This window comes from Ursus arctos, unplaced genomic scaffold, assembly GCF_023065955.2.
Source record: "Ursus arctos isolate Adak ecotype North America unplaced genomic scaffold, UrsArc2.0 scaffold_6, whole genome shotgun sequence".
NCBI lineage: Eukaryota > Metazoa > Chordata > Mammalia > Carnivora > Ursidae > Ursus > Ursus arctos.
In genome coordinates, this window is record NW_026623078.1 from 4,468,424 (window position 1) to 4,491,165 (window position 22,742).

The window sequence follows — 22,742 nt, forward strand, 5'->3', positions numbered from 1 at the left end:
TAACCGTAACCCTAACCCTAACCCGAACCCTAACCCTAACCCTACCCGAACCCTAACCCTAACCCTAACCCTAACGCTAACACTAACCCTAACCCGAACCCAAACCCGAGCCCTTACCCGAACCCTAACCCTAACCCTAACCCTAACCCTAACCCTAACCCTAACCCAAAACCGAACCCTACCCTAACCGTAACCCTAACCCCAACCCTAACCCTAACCCGACCCTTATCCTAACCCTATCCCTAACCTGAAACCAAACCCTAACCCTAACCCGACCCGAACCCTAACCCTAACCCTAACCCTAACACGAACCCAAACCCGAACCCAAACTCAAAATCTAACCCTAACCCAAACCCTAACCCTAACCCTAACCCTAACCCAAACCCGAACCCTAAACCAAACCCTAACCCTAAACTTAACCCTACCGAACCCGAACCCTAAACCGAACACTATCCCTAACCCTAACCCTAACCCTAACCCTTAGCCTAACCTAAACCGAACCGTAACCTGAACCCTAACCTGATCCTTACCCTAACCCTATCCCTAACCTGAACCCAAACCCTAACCCTAACCCTAAACCGAAACCGAACCCTAACCCTAACCGTAACCCTAGCCCGAACCCTAACCCTAACCCGACCCTTACCCTACCTTAAACCTAACCTGAAACCTAACCCTAACCCTAACCCGAACCCTAACCCTAACCCTAACCCTAAACATATCCCTAACCCAAACCCTAACCCTAATCCGACCCTAACCCTAACCCTATCCCTAACCGGAAACCTAACCCTAACCCTGACCCGAACCCTAACCCTAACCCTAACCAAACTCACCCGAACCCTAACCCTAACCCTAACCCTAACCCTATCCCTAACCCAAACCCGAACCCTAAACCTAACCCTAACCCTAACCCAAACCCTAACCCTAACCCAAACCCGAACCCTAACCCGAACCCTAACCCTAACCCTAACCGTAACCCTAACCCTAACCCTAAAGCTAATCCGAACCTTAACCCTAACCCTAACCGTAACCCTAACCCTAACCCTAATGCTAACCGAACTCTAACGATAACCCTAACTCTAACCTGAACCCGAAACCGAATCCTAACCCTAACCCGAACCCTAACCCGAACCATAACCCTAACCCTAACCCTAACCCGAAACCTAACCCTAACAGTAACCCTAACCCGTAACCTAACGCTAACCCGAACACTAACCCTAACCCTAATCCTCAGCCTAACCCGAACCCGAACCCTAACGCTAACCCTACCTGAACCATAATCCTAAACCAAACCCTAACCCTAAACCTAACCCTAACCCTAACCCGAACCGTAACCATAACCCTAACCCTAACCTTAACCCGAAACTGAACGCTAACCGAAACCTGACCCGAACCAGAACACTAAACCTGACGCGAATTTGAACCCAAAACCTAACCCGAACCCGAACCCCGAACCCGGACCTGAACCCCTAACCCTAACACTAACCCTAACCCTACAAGAACCCTAACCCTAACCCTAAAACTAACCCGAACCCTAACCCGAACCCTAGCCCTAACTCAAACCCTAACCCTACCCGAACCCTAACCCTAACCCTAACCCTAATCAAACCCTAACCCGAACCCTAACCCGAACCCGAACCCGAACCCTTCCCTAACCCTAACCCATACCCGAACCCTAACCCTAACCCTACCCGAACCATAACCCTAACCCAAACCCTAACCCTACCCCGAACCCTAAACGTAAACCTAACCCTAACCCGTACCCTCAGCCTAACCCTAATCCCTAAACACTGACCTTGACCCTAACCCTAACCCTGACACTGACACTGACCCTCACCCTAACCCGAACCCTGACCCGAACCTGAACACTAACACTGACGCGAACTTCAACCCGAAACCAAACCCGAACCCTAACCAGAACCCTAACCCTAACTCTAACCCTAACCCTAACCCGAACCATAACCCTAACCGGAACCCAAGCCCTATCGCGAACCCTAGCCCTAACCCGGACCCTAACCTGAACCCGAATCGTAACCGGAACACTACCCTAACCCTAACCCTACCCGAAATATAACCCTAAACGTAACCCTAACCCGAACCCTAACACTAACCCGTACCCTAACCCGAATCGTAACCCAAAACCTAACCCTAACAGTAACCCTAACCCGAACACTAACCCTAACCCAAACCCTACCCCTAATCCGACCCCTAATCCTCAGCCTAACCCAAACCCGAACCCTAACCCTACCCGAAACCTAACCCTAAACCAAACCCTAACCCTAATCCGACCCCTAATCCTCAGCCTAACCCAAACCCGAACCCTGACCCTACCCGAAACCTAACCCTAAACCAAACCCTAACCCTAACCCTAACACGAACCCTAACCCTAACCCTAACCCTCATCCGAACCCTAACACGAACGCTAACCCTAACCCTGACTCTAACCCTAACATTAAACTTAACCCTAACCCGAATCTGAGCCCTAACTCTAACCCTAACCCTAATCCAAACCCTAACCGTAACCCTAACCCGAACACTAACCCGAACCCTAATCCTAACCCTAACCCTAACCATAACCCGAAACGAACCCTAACACTAACCCTAACCCGAACCCTTACCCGAACCCTAACCTAAACCGAACCATTACCCGAACGCGAACCCTAACCCTAACCCTAACTCTAACCCTAACACGAACCCTAACCCTAACCCTAACCTTACCCGAAACTAACCCTAAACTTAACACTAACCCGAACCCTAACCCTAACCCTAACACTAACGTTAACCCTAACCCGAACCCTAACCCTAACCGGAACCCTAGCCCTAACCCTAACCCTAACCCTAACCCTAACCCTAACCGTAACCCTAACCCTAACCCTAACCCTAACCCTAACCCTAACCCAAACCCTAACTCGAACTCTAAACCTAACCCTAACCCTAACCGGAACCCGAACCCTAACCCTAACCCTAACCCTAACCCTAACCCTAACCCTAACCGTAACCCTAACCTTAACCCTAACCCGAACCCGAACCCGAACCCTAACCCTACACGAACCCTAATCCTAACCCTAACCCGAACCCGAACCCTAATCCTAACCGTAACCCGAACCCTAACCCGAACCCTAACCCGAAACCTAACCCGAACCCGAAACCGAACCCTAACCCGAACCCTAACCCTAACCCTAACCCAAACAGTAACCCTAACCCGAACCGTAACCCTAACCCTAACCCTAACCATAACCTGAAACCGAACCCAATCCTGAACCCGAACCCTAACTCGAACCCGAACCCTAACCTGAACCCTAACCCTAACCCGAACTCTAACCCTAACCCTAACCCTAACCCTAACACGAACCCTAACCCTAACCCGACCCTAACCCTAATCCTATCCCTAACCGGAAACCTAACCCTAACCCTAACCCTAACGCTAACCCTAACCCGAACCCTAACCCTAACCCGAACCCTAGCCCTAACGCGAATCCCTAACCGGAAGCCAAACCCGAACCCCTAACTCTAACCCTAACCCTAACCCGAACCCTAGCCCTATCCCGAAACCTACCCGAATCCGAATCCTAAGCGGAACTCTAACCCTAACCCTAACCATACCCGAAATATAACCCTAAACCTAACCCTAACCCTAACCCTAACCCTAACCTTACCCTAACCTGAACCCTAACCCTAACCCGAACCCTAACCCTAAACTGAACCCTAACCCTAACCCTAAACCGAAACCTAACCTGAACCCTAACCCTATCCGAACCTGAACCCAAACCCTAACCCTAACCTGAACCCTAACCCTAACCCGAACCCTAACCCGAAAACGAACCCTAACCCTAACCCGAACCCTAACCCTAACCCGAACCCTAACCCTAACCCGACCCCTAACCCGAACCCTAACCCTAACCCTAAACCGAACCCTAACCCTAACCCTAATCCTAACCCTAACCCTAACCGAATCCCGAACCCGAACCCTAACCCGAACCCGAACCCTAACCTGAACCTTAACCCGAACCCGAACCCTAACCCTAACCCGAACCCTAACCCTAACCCTAACCCTAACCAGAACCAGAACCAGAACCCGAACCCTAACCCTACCCGAACCCTAACCCTAACCCTAACCTGAACCCGAACCCGAATCCAAACCCTAACCCTAACCTAAACCCTAACCCGAACTCTAACCCTAACCCTAACCCCAACCCGAACGCAAACCTGAACACGAAACCGAACCCGAACCTGAACCCTAACCGTAATCCGAAACCTAATCCTAACCCTAGCCCTAAACGTCACCCGAACCCTAACCCAAACCCGAAGCCGAACCCGAATCCAAACCCTAACCCTAACGCAAACCTAACCCTAACCCTAGCCCTAAAGCGAACCCTAAGAGGAACCCTAACACTAACCCTAACCCAAACCCAAACCCGAGCCCTAACCCGAAACCTAACCCTAACCCTAACCCTAACACGAACCCTAACCCAAATCTTTACCCTAACCCTAACCCTACTCCAAACCCGAACCCGAGCCCTAACCCTACCCCGAACCCTAACCGGAACCCAAACCCTACCCCTAATCCGACCCCTAACCCTAAACCAAACCCTAACCCTAACACGAACCCAAAACCGAACCCGAACCCAAAATCTAACCCTAACCCGATCTCTAACCCTACCCCGAACCCTAACCCTAGACCAAAACCTAACCCTAATCCTAACGCTAACCCTAACCCTAACCATAACCCTAACCCTAACCCTAACCCTAGCCCGAAACCTAACCCTTATCCTGACCCTAACCCGAACCCTAACCATAACCCCATCCATAACCCGAACCGGACCCCGACCCGAACCGTCAACCGAACACGAACCCTAACCCTGACACTGAACCTGACCCTGATCCTGACCATGACCCTGACCCTAATCCTAACCCTAAACCCTAATACCTGACCCTGACCCCAACCCTAACCCTGACCCTGACCCTGAAACCTGAACCCTGACCCTGACCCTACCCTAACCCGAACCCTGACCGGAACCCGAACCCTAACCCTGACATGAATCTGAAACCGAACCCTAACCCGAACCCGAACCCGAATCCCTAACACGAACCCAAACCCGAACCCCTAACCTGAACCCTAGCCCTAACGCGAATCCCTAACCCGAAGCCAAACCCGAACCCCTAACCCGAACCCTAACCGTAACCCGAACCTTAACCCTAACCCGAACCCTAGCCCTAATCCGAACCCTAACCCGAACCCGAATCCTAACCGGAACTCTAACCCTAACCCTAACCATACCCGAAATATAACCGTAAACCTAAACCTAACTCAAACCCTAACCCTAACCCGTACCCTAATACGAAACCTAACCCAAAACCTAACCCTAACAGTAACCTTAACCCTAACCCAAACCCTAACCCAAACCTGCACTCTAACCCTAACCCTAACCCTAACCCTAAACCAAACAGTAACCCTAACCCTAACCGTAACCCTAACCCGAAACCTAACCATAACCCTAACCCTAACCCTAACCTGAAACCGAACCCAATCCTGAACCCGAACCCTAACCCGAACCAGAACCCTAACCTGAACCCTAACCCTAATCCGAACTCTAACCCTAAACCTAACCCTAACCCTAACCCGAACCCTAAACCTAACCCGACCCTACCCTAACCCTATCCCTAACCGGAAACCTAACCCTAACCCTAACCCTAACGCTAACCCTAACCCAAACCCTAGCTCTAACGCGAATCCCTAACCGGAAGCCAAACCCGAACCCCAAACCCTAACCCTAACCCGAACCCGAACCCTAGCCCTATCCCAAAACCTAACCCGAATCCGAATCCTAAGCAGAACTCTAACCCTAACCCTAACCATACCCGAAATATAACCCTAAACCTAACCCTAACCAGAACACTAACCCTAACCCGTACCCTAACACGAACCCTAACCCAAAACCTAACCCTAACAGTAACCTTAACCCTAACCCGAAAACTTACCCTAACCTGAACCCTAACCCTAACCCTAACCCTAACCCAAACCCTACCCGAACCCTAACCCTAACCCTAACCTGAACCCGAACCCGAGTCCAAACCCTAACCCTAACCGAAACCCTAACCCGAACTCTAACCCTAACCCTAACCCGAACCGGAAACCTAACCCTAACGCAAACCCTAACCCTAACCTTAACCCTAACCTAACCCTATCCGAACCCTAACCCTAACCCTAACCTGAACCCGAACCCGAATCCAAATCCTAACCCTAACCCAAACCCTAACCCGAACTCTAACCCTAACCCTAACCCTAACCTGAACCCGAACCCTAACCCTAACCCGAACCCGAACCCAAACCCTAATCTGAACCCTAACCCTAACCCTAACCCTAAACCAAACAGTAAGACTAGCCCTAACCCTAACGCTAACCCGAACCCTAAACATAACCCTAAAACTAACCCTAACCGGAAACTGAACCCAATCCCAAACCCGAACCCTAACCCGAACCCGAACCTTAACCTGAACCCTAAACCTAACCCGAACCCTAACCCTAACCCTAAACGTAACCCTAACCCTAACCAAACCATAACCCGAACCCGAACCCTAACCCTACCCGAACCCTAACCCTAACCCGAACCCTAACCTAACCCTAAACCTAAACCAAACAGTAACACTAACCCTAACCCTAACGCTAACCCGAACCCTAACCATAACCCTAACCCTAACCCTAACCTGACCGAACCCAATCCCGAACCCAAACCCTACCCGAACCCGAACCCTAACCTGAACCCTAACCCTAACCCGAACCCTAACCCTAACCCTAACCCTAACCCTCACCATAACCCAAACCGAACCCTAACCCTACCCAAACACTAACCCTAACCCTAACCTGAACCCGAACCCGAAACCAAACCTTAACCCTAACCCAAACACTAACCCGAACTCTAACCCTAACCCTAACCCTAACCTTACCCTAACCTGAACCCTAACCCTAACCCTAACCCTAACCCAAACCCTACCCGAACCCTAACCCTAACCCTAACCTGAACCAGAATCCAAATCCAAACCCTCTCCGTAACCCTAACCCTAAATCGAACCCTAACCCGAACCCGATCCCTTACCCGAACACTAACCCTAACCCTAACCCGAACCCGAACCCTAACCCTAACCCTAACCCGAACCCGAACCCGAACCCTAACCAGAACCCTAACCCGAACCTGAACCCTAACCCGAAAACGAACCCTAACCCGCACCCTAACCCTAACCCGAACCCTAACCCTCACCCTAACCCAAACCCTAACCCGAACCCTAATTCGAACCCGAACCCTACCCCGAACCCTAACCCGAACCCTAACCCTAACCCTAACCCTAACCCTAAACTTAAACCGAACCCTAACCCTAACCCGAACCCTAACCCTAACCCGAACCGTAACCCAAAAACGAACCCTAACCCGAGCCTAACCCTAACCCGAACCCTAACCCGAACCTGAACCCGAACCCTAACCCTAACCCTAACCCGAACCCTAACCCGAACCCTAACCCTAACCCTAACCTGAACCCGAACGCGAATCCAAACCCTAACCCTAACCAAAACCCTAACCCTAACCCTAACCCTCACCCTAACCTAACCCTAACCCTAACCCTAACCCTAACCCTACCCTAACCCTAACCCTAATCCTAGCCCTAACCCTAACCCTACCCTAACGCTAACCCTAACCCTAACCCTAACGCTAACCCGAACCCTAACCATAACCCTAACCCTAACCCTAACCTGAAACCGAACCCAATCCGAACACGAACCCTAACCCGAACCCGAACCCTAACCTGAACCCTAACCCTAAACCGGACCCTAAACCTAACCCTAACCGTAACCCTAACCCTAACCATAACCCGAACCCGAACCGTAACCCTACCCGAAACCTAACCCTAACACTAACCTGAACCCGAACCCGAATACAAACCCTAACCCTAACCCAAACCCAACCCGAACTCTAACCCTAACCGTAATCCTACCCCTAACCCAAACCCGAACCCTAACCCTAACCCGAACCCGAACCCTAACCCTAACCTGAACCCTAACGTAACCCTAAACCTAAACCAAACAGTAACACTAACCCTAACCCTAACGCTAACCCGAACCCTAACCATAACCCTAACCCTAACCCTAACCTGACCGAACCCAATCCCGAACCCGAACCCTACCCGAACCCGAACCCTAACCTGAACCCTAACCCTAACCCGAACCCTAACCCTAACCCTAACCCTAACCATAACCCGAACCCGAACCCTAACCCTACCCAAACCCTAACCCTAAACCTAACCTGAACCCGAATCGAAACCAAACCCTAACCCTAACCCAAACCCTAACCCGAACTCTAACATTAACCCTAACCCTAACCCTAACCTTAACCTGAACCCTAAACCTAACCCGAACCCTAACCCTAACCCTAACCCTAACCCTACCCTAACCCGAACCCTGACCGGAACCCGAACCCTAACCCTGACATGAATCTGAAACCGAACCCTAACCAGAACCCGAACCCGAATCCCTAACACGAACCTAAACCCGAACCCCTAACCTGAACCCTAGCCCTAACGCGAATCCCTAACCCGAAGCCAAACCCGAACCCCTAACCCGAACCCTAACCCTACCCCGAACCCTAACCCTAACCCGAACCCTAGCCCTAATCCGAACCCTAACCCGAACATGAACCCTAACCGTAACCTGAACCCTAACCCTAACCCTAAACCTAAACCAAACAGTAACACTAACCCAAACCCTAACGCTAACCCGAACTATAACCATAACCCTAACCCTAACCCTAACCCCTAACCCGAACCCGAACCCTAACCCTAACCCGAACCCTAACCCTAATACTAACCCTAACCCTAGCCCTATCCCTAACCCTACCCTAACCCTAACCCTAACCCTAACCCTAACACTAACCCTAACCCTAACCCTCCCTAACCCTAACCCTACCCTAACCCTAACCCTAACCCTAACCCTAACCCTAACAGGACCCTAACCCTAACCCTAACCCTAACCCTAACCCTTACCCTACCGTAACCCTAACCCTAACCCTAACCCTAACACTAACCCTAACCCTTACCCGACCCTAAACCTAACCCTATCCCTAACCTGAACCCTAACCCTAACCTTAACCCGACCCGAAACCGAATCGTAACCCTAACCCTAACCGTAACCCTAACCCTAACCCTAACCCAAAACCTAACCCAAACCCAAACCCTAAACCTCACTCTAACCCTAACCCGAACCCTAACCCTAACACTAAACCTAACCCTAACCCGAACTCTAACCCTAACCCTAACCCTAACCCGAACCCTAGCCCTAACGCGAATCACTAACCCGAAGCCAAACCCGAACCCCTAACCCGAACCCTAACCCTAACCCGAACCCTAGCCCTAACCCGAACCCGAATCCTAACCGGAACTCTAACCCTAACCTTAACCCTACCCGAAATATAACCGTAAACCTAACCCTAACCCAAAACCTAACCCTAACAGTAACCATAACCCTAACACGAATCCTAACCCTAACCTGCACCCTAAACCTAACCCTAACCCTAAACCAAACAGTACCCCTAACCCTAACCCTAACGCTAACCCGAACCCTAACCCTAACCCTAACCCTAACCCTAACCTGAAACCGAACCCAATCCGAACCCGAACCCTAACCCGAACCCGAACCCTAACCTGAACCCTAACCCTAACCCGGACCCTAAACCTAACCCTAACCGTAACCCTAACCCTAACCCTAACCCTAACCCAAACCCTACCCGAACTCTAACCCTAACCCTAACCCTACCACTAACCCGAACCCGAACCCTAACCCTAACCCGAAACCGAACCCTAACCCGAAACTGAACCCTAACCGTAACCCTAAACCTAAACCAAACAGTAACACTAACCCTAACCCTAACGCTAACCTGAACCCTAACCATAACCTTAACCCTAACCCTAACCTGACCGAACCCAATCCCGAAACCGAACCCTAACCCGAACCCGAACCCTAACCTGAACCCTAACCCGAACCCTAACCCTAACCCTAACCATAACCATAACCCGAACCCTAACCCTAACCCTAACCCTAATCCTAACCTTAACCTGAACCCTAAACCTAACCCGAACCCTAACCCTAACCCTAACCATAACCCTAACCCTAACCCTAAGCATAACCCGAACCCAAACCCTAACCCTACCCGAACCCTAACCCTAAACCTAACCTGAACCAGAATCCGAAACCAACCCTAACTGTAACCCTAACCCTAACCCGAACCGTAACCCGAACCCGATCCCTTACCCGAACCCTAACCCTAACCCTAACCCTAACCCTACCCGAACCCTAACCCTAACCCTAACCCTAACCCTAACGCTAACACTAACCCTAACCTGAACCCAAACCCGAGCCCTTACCCGAAACCTAACCCTAACCCTAACCCTAACCCTAACCCTAACCCGAACTCTAACCTTACCCGAACCCGAACCTTAACCCTAACCTAAACCCAAACCCGAATCGAAAGCCTAACCCTAACCCAAACCCTGACCCGAACTCTAACCCTAACCCTAACCCTAACCCTAACCCTAACCGGACCCTAAACCTAACCCTAACCCGAACCCTAACCCGAACCCTAACCATAACCCTAACCTGAACCCGAAACAGAATCCAAACCCTAACCCTAACCAAAACCCTAACCCTAAACCTAACGTAACCCTCACCCTAACCTAAACCTAACCCTAACCCGAACCCTAACCCTAACCCGAACCCTAGCCCTAACCCGAACCCGAATCCTAACCGGAACTCTAACCCTAACCCTAACCCTACCCGAAATATAACCGTAAATCTAACCCTAACCCAAAACCTAACCCTAAGAGTAACCTTAACCCTAACCCGAACCCTAACCCTAACCTGCACCCTAAACCTAACCCTAACCCTAAACCAAACAGTACCCCTAACCCTAACCCTAACGCTAACCCGAACCCTAACCATAACCCTAACCCTAACCCTAACCTGAAACTGAACCCAATCCGAACCGGAACCCTAACCCGAACCCGAACCCTAACCTGAACCCTAACCCTAAACCGGACCCTAAACCTAACCCTAACCGTAACCCTAACCCTAACCCTAACCTGAACCCGAACCCGAATCCAAACCCTAACCCTAACCCAAACCCTAACCCGAACTCTAACCCTAACCCTAACCCTAACCCTAACCTTAACCTGAACCCTAAACCTAATCCGAACCCTAACCCTAACCGTAACCCTAACCCTAACCCTAACCATAACCCGAACCCGAACCCTAACCCTACCCGAATCCTAACCCTAACCCTAACCTGAACCAGAATCCGAATCCAAACCCTAACCGTAACCCTAACCCTAACCCTAACCCTAACACTAACCCTAACCCTAACCCTATCCCTAACCTGAACCCTAACCCTAACCTTAACCCGACCCGAAACCGTATCGTAACCCTAACCCTAACCGTAACCCTAACCCTAACCCTAACCCAAAACCTAACCCAAACCCAAACCCTAAACCTCACTCTAACCCTAACCCGAACCCTAACCCTAACACTAACCCTAACCCTAACCCGAACCCTAACCCTAACCCGAACCCGAACCCTAACCCTAACCTGAACCCTAACCCTAACCCTAACCCTAACCCTAACCGAACCCAATCCCGAACCCGAACCCTACCCGAACCCGAACCCTAACCTGAACCCTAACCCTAACCCGAACCCTAACCCTAACCCTAACCCTAACCCTAACCATAACCCGAACCCGAACCCTAACCCTACCCATACCCTAACCCTAACCCAAACCTGAACCTGAACCCGAACCCGAAACCAAACCCTAACCCTAACCCTAACCCTCACCCTAACCTAACCCTAACCCTAACCCTAACCCTACCCTAACCCTAACCCTACCCTAACCCTAACCCTAACCCTAACCCTAACCCGACCCTAACCCTAACCCTATCCCTAACCTGAACCCTAACCCTAACCTTAACCCGACCCGAAACCGAATCGTAACCCTAACCCTAACCGTAACCCTAACCCTAACCTTAACCCAAAACCTAACCCAAACACAAACCCAAACCTCACTCTAACCCTAACCCGAACCCTAACCCTAACACTAACCCTAACCCTAACCCTAACCCTAACCATAACCCGAACCCGAACCGTAACCCTAACCGAACCCTAACCCTAACCTTAACCTGAACCCGAACCCGAATCCAAACCCTAACCCTAACCCAAACCCTACCCGAACTCTAACCCTAACCCTAACCCTACCCCTAACCCGAACCCGAACCGCAACCCTAACCCGAACATGAACCCTAACCCTAACCTGAACCCTAACCCTAACACTAACCCTAACCCTAACCATAACCCGAACCCAAACCCTAACCCTACCCGAACCCTAACCCTAAACCTAACCTGAACCAGAATCCGAATCCAACCCTAACCGTAACCCTAACCCTAACCCGAACCGTAACCCGAACCCGATCCCTTACCCGAACCCTAACCCTAACCCTAACCCTAACCCTAACCCTACCCGAACCCTAACCCTAACCCTAACCCTAACGCTAACACTAACCCTAACCTGAACCCAAACCCGAGCCCTTACACGAAACCTAACCCTAACCCTAACCCTAACCCTAACCCTAACCCTAACCCGAACTCTAACCTTACCCGAACCCTAACCTTAACCCTAACCTAAACCCAAACCCGAATCGAAAGCCTAACCCTAACCCAAACCCTGACCCGAACTCTAACCCTAACCCTAACCCTAACCCTAACCCTAACCCTAACCGGACCCTAAACCTAACCCTAACCCGAACCCTAACCCAAACCCTAACCATAACCCTAACCTGAACCCGAAACAGAATCCAAACCCTAACCCTAACCAAAACCCTAACCCTAACCCTAACGTAACCCTCACCTTAACCTAAACCTAACCCTAACCCGAACCCTAACCCTAACCCGAACCCTAGCCCTAACCCGAACCCGAATCCTAACCGGAACTCTAACCCTAACCCTAACCCTACCCGAAATATAACCGTAAATCTAACCCTAACACAAAACCTAACCCTAACAGTAACCTTAACCCTAACCCGAACCCTAACCCTAACCTGCACCCTAAACCTAACCCTAACCCTAAACCAAACAGTACCCCTAACCCTAACCCTAACGCTAACCCGAACCCTAACCATAACCCTAACCCTAACCCAAACCTGAAACTGAACCCAATCCGAACCGGAACCCTAACCCGAACCCGAACCCTAATCTGAACCCTAACCCTAAACCGGACCCTAAACCTAACCCTAACCGTAACCCTAACCCTAACCCTAACCTGAACCCGAACCCGAATCCAAACCCTAACCCTAACCCAAATCCTAACCCGAACTCTAACCCTAACCCTAACCCTAACCCTAACCTTAACCTGAACCCTAAACCTAATCCGAACCCTAACCCTAACCGTAACCCTAACCCTAACCCTAACGATAACCCGAACCCGAACCCTAACCCTACCCGAATCGTAACCCTAACCCTAACCTGAACCAGAATCCGAATCCAAACCCTAACCGTAACCCTAACCCTAACCCTAACCCTAACACTAACCCTAACCCTAACCCTATCCCTAACCTGAACCCTAACCCTAACCTTAACCCGACCCGAAACCGAATCGTAACCCTAACCCTAACCGTAACCCTAACCCTAACCCTAACCCAAAACCTAACCCAAACCCAAACCCTAAACCTCACTCTAACCCTAACCCGAACCCTAACCCTAACACTAACCCTAACCCTAACCCGAACCCTAACCCTAACCAGAACCCGAAACCTAACCCTAACCTGAACCCTAACCCTAACCCTAAACCTAAACCAAACAGTAACACTAACCCTAACCCTAACGCTAACCTGAACCCTAACCATAACCCTAACCCTAACCCTAACCTGACCGAACCCAATCCCGAACCCGAACCCTACCTGAACCCGAACCCTAACCTGAACCCTAACCCTAACCCGAACCCTAACCCTAACCCTAAACCTAACCCTAACCATAACCCGAACCCGAACCCTAACCCTACCCATACCCTAACCCTAACCCAAACCTGAACCCGAACCCGAACCCGAAACCAAACCCTAACCCTAACCCTAACCCTAACCCTAACCCTAACCCTTACCCTAACCTAACCCTAACCCTAACCCTAACCCTACCCTAACCCTAACCCTAACCCTAGCCCTAACCCTAACCCTACCCTAACCCTAACCCTAACCCTAACCTTAACCCGACCCGAAACCGAATCGTAACCCTAACCCTAACCGTAACCCTAACCCTAACCTTAACCCAAAACCTAACCCAAACCCAAACCCTAAACCTCACTCTAACCCTAACCCGAACCCTAACCCAAACACTAACCCTAACCCTAACCCTAACCCTAACCCTAACCATAACCCGAACCCGAACCATAACCCTAACCGAACCCTAACCCTAACATTAACCTGAACCCGAACCCGAATCCAAACCCTAACCCTAACCCAAACCCTACCCGAACTCTAACCCTAACCCTAACCCTACCCCTAACCCGAATCCGAACCGCAACCCTAACCCGAACATGAACCCTAACCCTAACCTGAACCCTAACCCTAACCCTAAACCTAAACCAAACAGTAACACTAACCCAAACCCTAACGCTAACCCAAACTATAACCATAACCCTAACTCTAACCCTAAACTGACCGAACCCAATCCCGAACCCGAACCATAACCCGACCCGAACCCTAACCTGAACCCTAACCCTAACCCGAACCCTAACCCTAACCCTAACGCTAACCCTTCCTAACCCTAACCCTACCCTAACCCTAACCCTAACCTTATCCCTAACCCTAACAGGACCCTAACCCTAACCCTAACCCTAACCCTAATCCTACCGTAACCCTAACCCTAACCCTAACCCTAACCCAAACCCTACCCGAACTCTAACCCTAACCCTAACCCTACCACTAACCCGAACCCGAACCCTAACCCTAACCCGAAACCGAACCCTAACCCGAACCTGAACCCTAACCGTAACCCTAAACCTAAACCAAACAGTAACACTAACCCTAACCCTAACGCTAACCCGAACCCTAACCATAACCTTAACCCTAACCCTAACCTGACCGAACCCAATCCCGAACCCGAACCCTAACCCGAACCCGAACCCTAACCTGAACCCTAACCCTAACCCTAACTTAACCCTAACCCTAACCCTAGCCCTAACCCTAACCCTACCCTAACCCTAACCCTAACCCTAACCCGACCCTAACCCTAACCCTATCCCTAACCTGAACCCTAACCCTAACCTTAACCCGACCCGAAACCGAATCGTAACCCTAACCCTAACCGTAACCCTAACCCTAACCCTAACCCAAAACCTAACCGAAACCCAAACCCTAAACCTCACTCTAACCCTAACCCGAACCCTAACCCTAATACTAACCCTAACCCTAACCGTAACCCTAACCCTAACCCTAACCATAACCCGAACCCGAACCCTAACGCTACCCGAACCCTAACCCTAACCCTAACCTGAACCCGAACCCGAATCCAAACCCTAACCCTAACCCAAACCCTAACCCGAACTCTAACCCTAACCCTAACCCTAACCCTAACCTTAACCTGAACCCTAAACCTAATCCGAACCCTAACCCTAACCCTAACCGTAACCCTAACCCTAACCCTAACCATAACCCGAACCCGAACCCTAACCCTACCCAAATCCTAACCCTAACCCTAACCTGAACCAGAATCCGAATCCAAACCCTAACTGTAACCCTAACCCTAACCCTAACCCTAACACTAACCCTAACCCGAACCCTAACCCTAAACCGAACCCTAACCCTAACACTAAGGCTAACCCTGACCCGAACGCTAACCGTAACCCTAACCCTAAACCGAACCCGAACCCTAACCCTAACCCGAACCCTAACCCTAACCGTAACCGTAACCCTAACCCTAACCCTAACCATAACCCGAACCCGAAACCTAACCCTACCCAAACCCAAACCCTAGCCCTAACCTGAACCTGAACCCGAATCCAAACCCTAACCCTAACCCAAACCCTAACCCGAACTCTAAACCTAACCCTAACCCTAACAATAACCCTAACCCTAACCCTAACCCAAAACCTAACCCAAACCCAAACCCTAAACCTCACTCTAACCCTAACCCGAACCCTAACCCTAACCCTAACCCGAACCCTAACCCTAACCCTAACCCTAACCCGAACCCTAGCCCTAACGGGAATCCCTATCCCGAAGCCAAACCCGAACCCCTAACCCGAACCCTAACCCTAACCCTAACCCTAACGCTAACACTAACCCTAACCTGAACCCAAACCCGAGCCCTTACCCAAAACCTAACCCTAACCCTAACCCTAACCCTAACCCGAACTCTAACCCTACCCGAACCCTAACCTTAACCATAACCTAAACCCAAACCCGAATCCAAAGCCTAACCCTAACCCAAACCCTGACCCGAACTCTAACCCTAACCCTAACCCTAACCCTACCCTAACCCTAACCCTAACCGTAGCTCTAACCCTAACCGTAGCCCTAACCCTAACATTAACCCTAACCCTAACACTAACCCTAACCCTAACCCGACCCTAACCCTAACCTAACCCTAACCCAAAACCTAACCCAAACCCAAACCCTAAAACTCACTCTAACCCTAAGCCGAACCCTAACCCTAACACTAACCCTAACCCTAACACTAACCCTAACCCTAACCCTTACCCTAACCCTAACCCTTACCCTAACCCTAACCCTAACCCTAACCCTAACCTGAACCCTAACCCAAACCCGAACCCTAACCCGAACCCTAACCCTAACCCTAACCTGAACCCGAACCCGAATCCAAACCCTAACCCTAACCCTAACCCTAACCCTACCTTAACCCTAACCCTAACCCTAGCCCTAACCCTAACCCTACCCTAACCCTAACCCTAACCCTAACCCGACCCTAACCCTAACCCTATCCCTAACCTGAACCCTAACCCTAACCTTAACCCGACCCGAAACCGAATCGTAACCCTAACCCTAACCGTAACCCTAACCCTAACCCTAACCCAAAACCTAACCGAAACCCAAACCCTAAACCTCACTCTAACCCTAACCCGAACCCTAACCCTAATACTAACCCTAACCCTAACCGTAACCCTAACCCTAACCCTAACCATAACCCAAACCCGAACCCTAACCCTACCCGAACCCTAACCCTAACCCTAACCTGAACCCGAACCCGAATCCAAACCCTAACCCTAACCCAAACCCTAACCCTAACCCTAACCCTAACCCTAACCCTAACCCAAACCCGAACCCTAACCCTACCCGAACCCTAACCCTAACCCTAACCTGAACCCGAACCCGAATCCAAACCCTAACCCTAACCCAAACCCTAACCCGAACTCTAACCCTAACCCTAACCCTAACCCTAACCCTAACGTTAACCTGAACCCTAAACCTAATCCGAACCCTAACCCTAACCCTAACCGTAACCCTAACCCTAACCCTAACCATAACCCGAACCCGAACCCTAACCCTACCCGAATCCTAACCCGAACCCTAACCCGAACCAGAATCCGAATCCAAACCCTAACCGTAACCCTAACCCTAACCCTAACACTAACCCTAACCCTAACCCTATCCCTAACCTGAACCCTAACCCTAACCTTAACCCGACCCGAAACCGAATCGTAACCCTAACCCTAACCGTAACCCTAACCCTAACCCAAAACCTAACCCAAACCCAAACCCTAAACCTCACTCTAACCCTAACCCGAACCCTAACCCTAACCCTAACCTAACCCTAACCCGAACCCTAACCCTAACCCTAACCCGAACCCTAACTCTAACCCGAACCCCTAACCCGAACCCTAACCCTAACCCGAATTCTAACCCTAACCCTAACCCTAACCCTACCCTAACCCTAACCCTAACTGTAGCCCTAACCCTAACCCTACCCTAAACCTAACACTAACCCTAACCCTAACACTAACCCTAACCCTAACCCGACCCTAACCCTAACCTAACCCTAACCCAAAACCTAACCCAAACCCAAACCCTAAACCTCACTCTAACCCTAACCCGAACCCTAACCCTAACACTAACCCTAACCTGAACCCTAACCCTAACCTGAACCCTAACCCTAACCCTAACCCTAACCCTAACCATAACCCGAACCCGAACCCTAACCCTACCCGAACCCTATCCCTAACCCTAACCTGAACCAGAACCCGAACCCTAACCCTAACCCTAACCCTAACCCTAACCCTAATCCTAACCTTAACCTGAACCCTAAACCTAACCCGAATCCTAACCCTAACCCTAAGCCTAACCTGAACCCGAACCCGAACCCGAATCCAAACCCTAACCCTAACCCAAACCCTGACCCGAACTCTAACCCTAATCCTAACCCTAACCCTAAACCGAACCCGAACCCTAACCCTAACCCGAACCCTAACCCTAACCCTAAACGTAACCCTAACCCTAACCCTAAGCATAACCCGAACCCGAAACCTAACCCTACCCAACCCCAAACCCTAGCCCTAACCTGAACCTGAACCCGAATCCAAACCCTAACCCTAACCCTAACCCTAACCCTAACACTAACCCGAACCCGAACCCAAACCCGAGCCCTTACCCGAAACCTAACCCTAACCCTAACCCTAACCCTACCCTAACTAGAACTCTAACCCTACCCGAACTCTAACCCTAACCCTAACCTGAACCCGAATCCCAATCCAAACCCTAACCCTAACCCTAACCCGAACTCTAACCGTAACCCTAACCCTAACACTAACCCTAACCCGAACCCTAACCCTAAACCGAACCCTAACCCTAACACTAACGCTAACCCTAACCCGAACCCTAACCCTAACCCTAACCCTAACTCTGAACCGAAACCTAAACCTAACCCGAACCCTAGCCCTAACACGAATCCCTAACCGGAAGCCAAACCCGAACCGCTAACCCGAACCCTAACCCTAACCTGAACCCTAACCCTAACCCGAACCCTAAACCTAACCATAACCCTAACCCTACACGAACCCTAACCGTAACCCTAACCTGAACCCAAACCCAAATCCAAAGCCTAACCCTAACGCAAACCCTGACCCAAACGCTAACCCTAACCCTAACCCTAAACCGAACCCGAACCCTAACCCTAACCCGAACCCTAATCCTAACCGTAACCCTAACCCTAACCCTAACCCTAACCCGAACCCGAACCCTAACCTGAACCCTAACCCTAAACCGGACCCTAAACCTAACCCTAACCGTAACCCTAACCATAACCCGACCCCGAACCCTAACCCTACCCGAACCCTAACCCTAACCCTAACCTGAACCCGAACCCGAATCCAAACCCTAACCCTAACCCAAACCCTAACCCGAACTCTAACCCTAACCCTAACCCAAACCCTGACCCGAACTCTAACCCTAACCCTAACCCTAAACCTAACCCTAACCCGAACCCTAACCCTAACCCGAACCCCTAACCCGAACCCTAACCCTAACCCGAATTCTAACCCTAACCCTAACCCTAACCCTACCCTAACCCTAACCCTAACCGTAGCCCTAACCCTAACCCTACCCTAAACCTAACACTAACCCTAACCCTAACACTAACCCTAACCCTAACCCGACCCTAACCCTAACCTAACCCTAACCCAAAACCTAACCCAAACCCAAACCCTAAACCTCACTCTAACCCTAACCCGAACCCTAACCCTAACACTAACCCTAACCTGAACCCTAACCCTAACCTGAACCCTAACCCTAACCCTAACCCTAACCATAACCCGAACCCGAACCCTAACCCTACCCGAACCCTATCCCTAACCCTAACCTGAACCAGAACCCGAACCCTAACCCTAACCCTAACCCTAACCCTAACCCTAATCCTAACCTTAACCTGAACCCTAAACCTAACCCGAATCCTAACCCTAACCCTAAGCCTAACCTGAACCCGAACCCGAACCCGAATCCAAACCCTAACCCTAACCCAAACCCTGACCCGAACTCTAACCCTAATCCTAACCCTAACCCTAAACCGAACCCGAACCCTAACCCTAACGCGAACCCTAACCCTAACCCTAACCGTAACCCTAACCCTAATCCTAAGCATAACCCGAACCCGAAACCTAACCCTACCCAACCCCAAACCCTAGCCCTAACCTGAACCTGAACCCGAATCCAAACCCTAACCCTAACCCTAACCCTAACCCTAACACTAACCCGAACCCGAACCCAAACCCGAGCCCTTACCCGAAACCTAACCCTAACCCTAACCCTAACCCTACCCTAACCAGAACTCTAACCCTACCCGAACTCTAACCCTAACCCTAACCTGAACCCGAATCCCAATCCAAACCCTAACCCTAACCCTAACCCGAACTCTAACCGTAACCCTAACCCTAACACTAACCCTAACCCGAACCCTAACCCTAAACCGAACCCTAACCCTAACACTAACGCTAACCCTAACCCGAACCCTAACCCTAACCCTAACCCTAACTCTGAACCGAAACCTAAACCTAACCCGAACCCTAGCCCTAACACGAATCCCTAACCGGAAGCCAAACCCAAACCGCTAACCCGAACCCTAACCCTAACCTGAACCCTAACCCTAACCCGAACCCTAAACCTAACCATAACCCTAACCCTACACGAACCCTAACCGTAACCCTAACCTGAACCCAAACCCAAATCCAAAGCCTAACCCTAACGCAAACCCTGACCCAAACGCTAACCCTAACCCTAACCCTAAACCGAACCCGAACCCTAACCCTAACCCGAACCCTAACCCTAACCGTAACCCTAACCCTAACCCTAACACGAACCCGAACCCTAACCTGAACCCTAACCCTAAACCGGACCCTAAACCTAACCCTAACCGTAACCCTAACCATAACCCGACCCCGAACCCTAACCCTACCCGAACCCTAACCCTAACCCTAACCTGAACCCGAACCCGAATCCAAACCCTAACCCTAACCCAAACCGTAACCCGAACTCTAACCCTAACCCTAACCCTAACCCTAACCTTAACCTGAACCCTAAACCTAATCCGAACCCTAACCCTAACCCTAACAGTAACCCTAACCCTAACCCTAACCATAACCCGAACCCGAACCCTAACCCTACCCGAATCCTAACCCTAACCCTAACCTGAACCAGAATCCGAATCCAAACCCTAACCGTAACCCTAACCCTAACCCTAACCCTAACACTAACCCTAACCCTAACCCTATCCCTAACCTGAACCCTAACCCTAACCTTAACCCGACCCGAAACCGAATCGTAACCCTAACCCTAACCGTAACCCTAACCCTAACCCAAAACCTAACCCAAACCCAAACCCTAAACCTCACTCTAACCCTAACCCGAACCCTAACCCTAACCCTAACCTAACCCTAACCCGAACCCTAACCCTAACCCTAACCCTAACCCTACCCTAACCCTAACCCTAACCGTAGCCCTAACCCTAACCCTACCCTAACCCTAACACTAACCCTAACCCTAACACTACCCCTAACCCTAACCCGACCCTAACCCTAACCTAACCCTAACCCAAAACCTAACACAAACCCAAACCCTAAACCTCACTCTAACCCTAACCCGAACCCTAACCCTAACACTAACCCTAACCTGAACCCTAACCCTAACCTGAACCCTAACCCTAACCCTAACCCTAACCATAACCCGAACCCGAACCCTAACCCTACCCGAACCCTATCCCTAACCCTAACCTGAACCAGAACCCGAACCCTAACCCTAACCCTAACCCTAATCCTAACCTTAACCTGAAACCTAAACCTAACCCGAATCCTAACCCTAACCCTAAGCCTAACCTGAACCCGAACCCGAACCCGAATCCAAACCCTAACCCTAACCCAAACCCTGACCCTAACCCTAACCCTAACCCTAACCCTAACCCTACCCTAACCCTAACACTAACCCTAACCCTAACACTAACCCTAACCCTAACCCTAACCCTAACCCTAACCCTAACCCTAACCCTAACCCGAACTCTAACCCTAACCCTAACCCTAACCCTAACCTTAACCTGAACCCTAAACCTAATCCGAACCCTAACCCTAACCCTAACAGTAACCCTAACCCTAACCCTAACCATAACCCGAACCCGAACCCTAACCCTACCCGAATCCTAACCCTAACCCTAACCTGAACCAGAATCCGAATCCAAACCCTAACCGTAACCCTAACCCTAACCCTAACCCTAACACTAACCCTAACCCTAACCCTATCCCTAACCTGAACCCTAACCCTAACCTTAACCCGACCCGAAACCGAATCGTAACCCTAACCCTAACCGTAACCCTAACCCTAACCCAAAACCTAACCCAAACCCAAACCCTAAACCTCACTCTAACCCTAACCCGAACCCTAACCCTAACCCTAACCTAACCCTAACCCGAACCCTAACCCTAACCCTAACCCTAACCCTACCCTAACCCTAACCCTAACCGTAGCCCTAACCCTAACCCTACCCTAACCCTAACACTAACCCTAACCCTAACACTAACCCTAACCCTAACCCGACCCTAACCCTAACCTAACCCTAACCCAAAACCTAACACAAACCCAAACCCTAAACCTCACTCTAACCCTAACCCGAACCCTAACCCTAACACTAACCCTAACCTGAACCCTAACCCTAACCTGAACCCTAACCCTAACCCTAA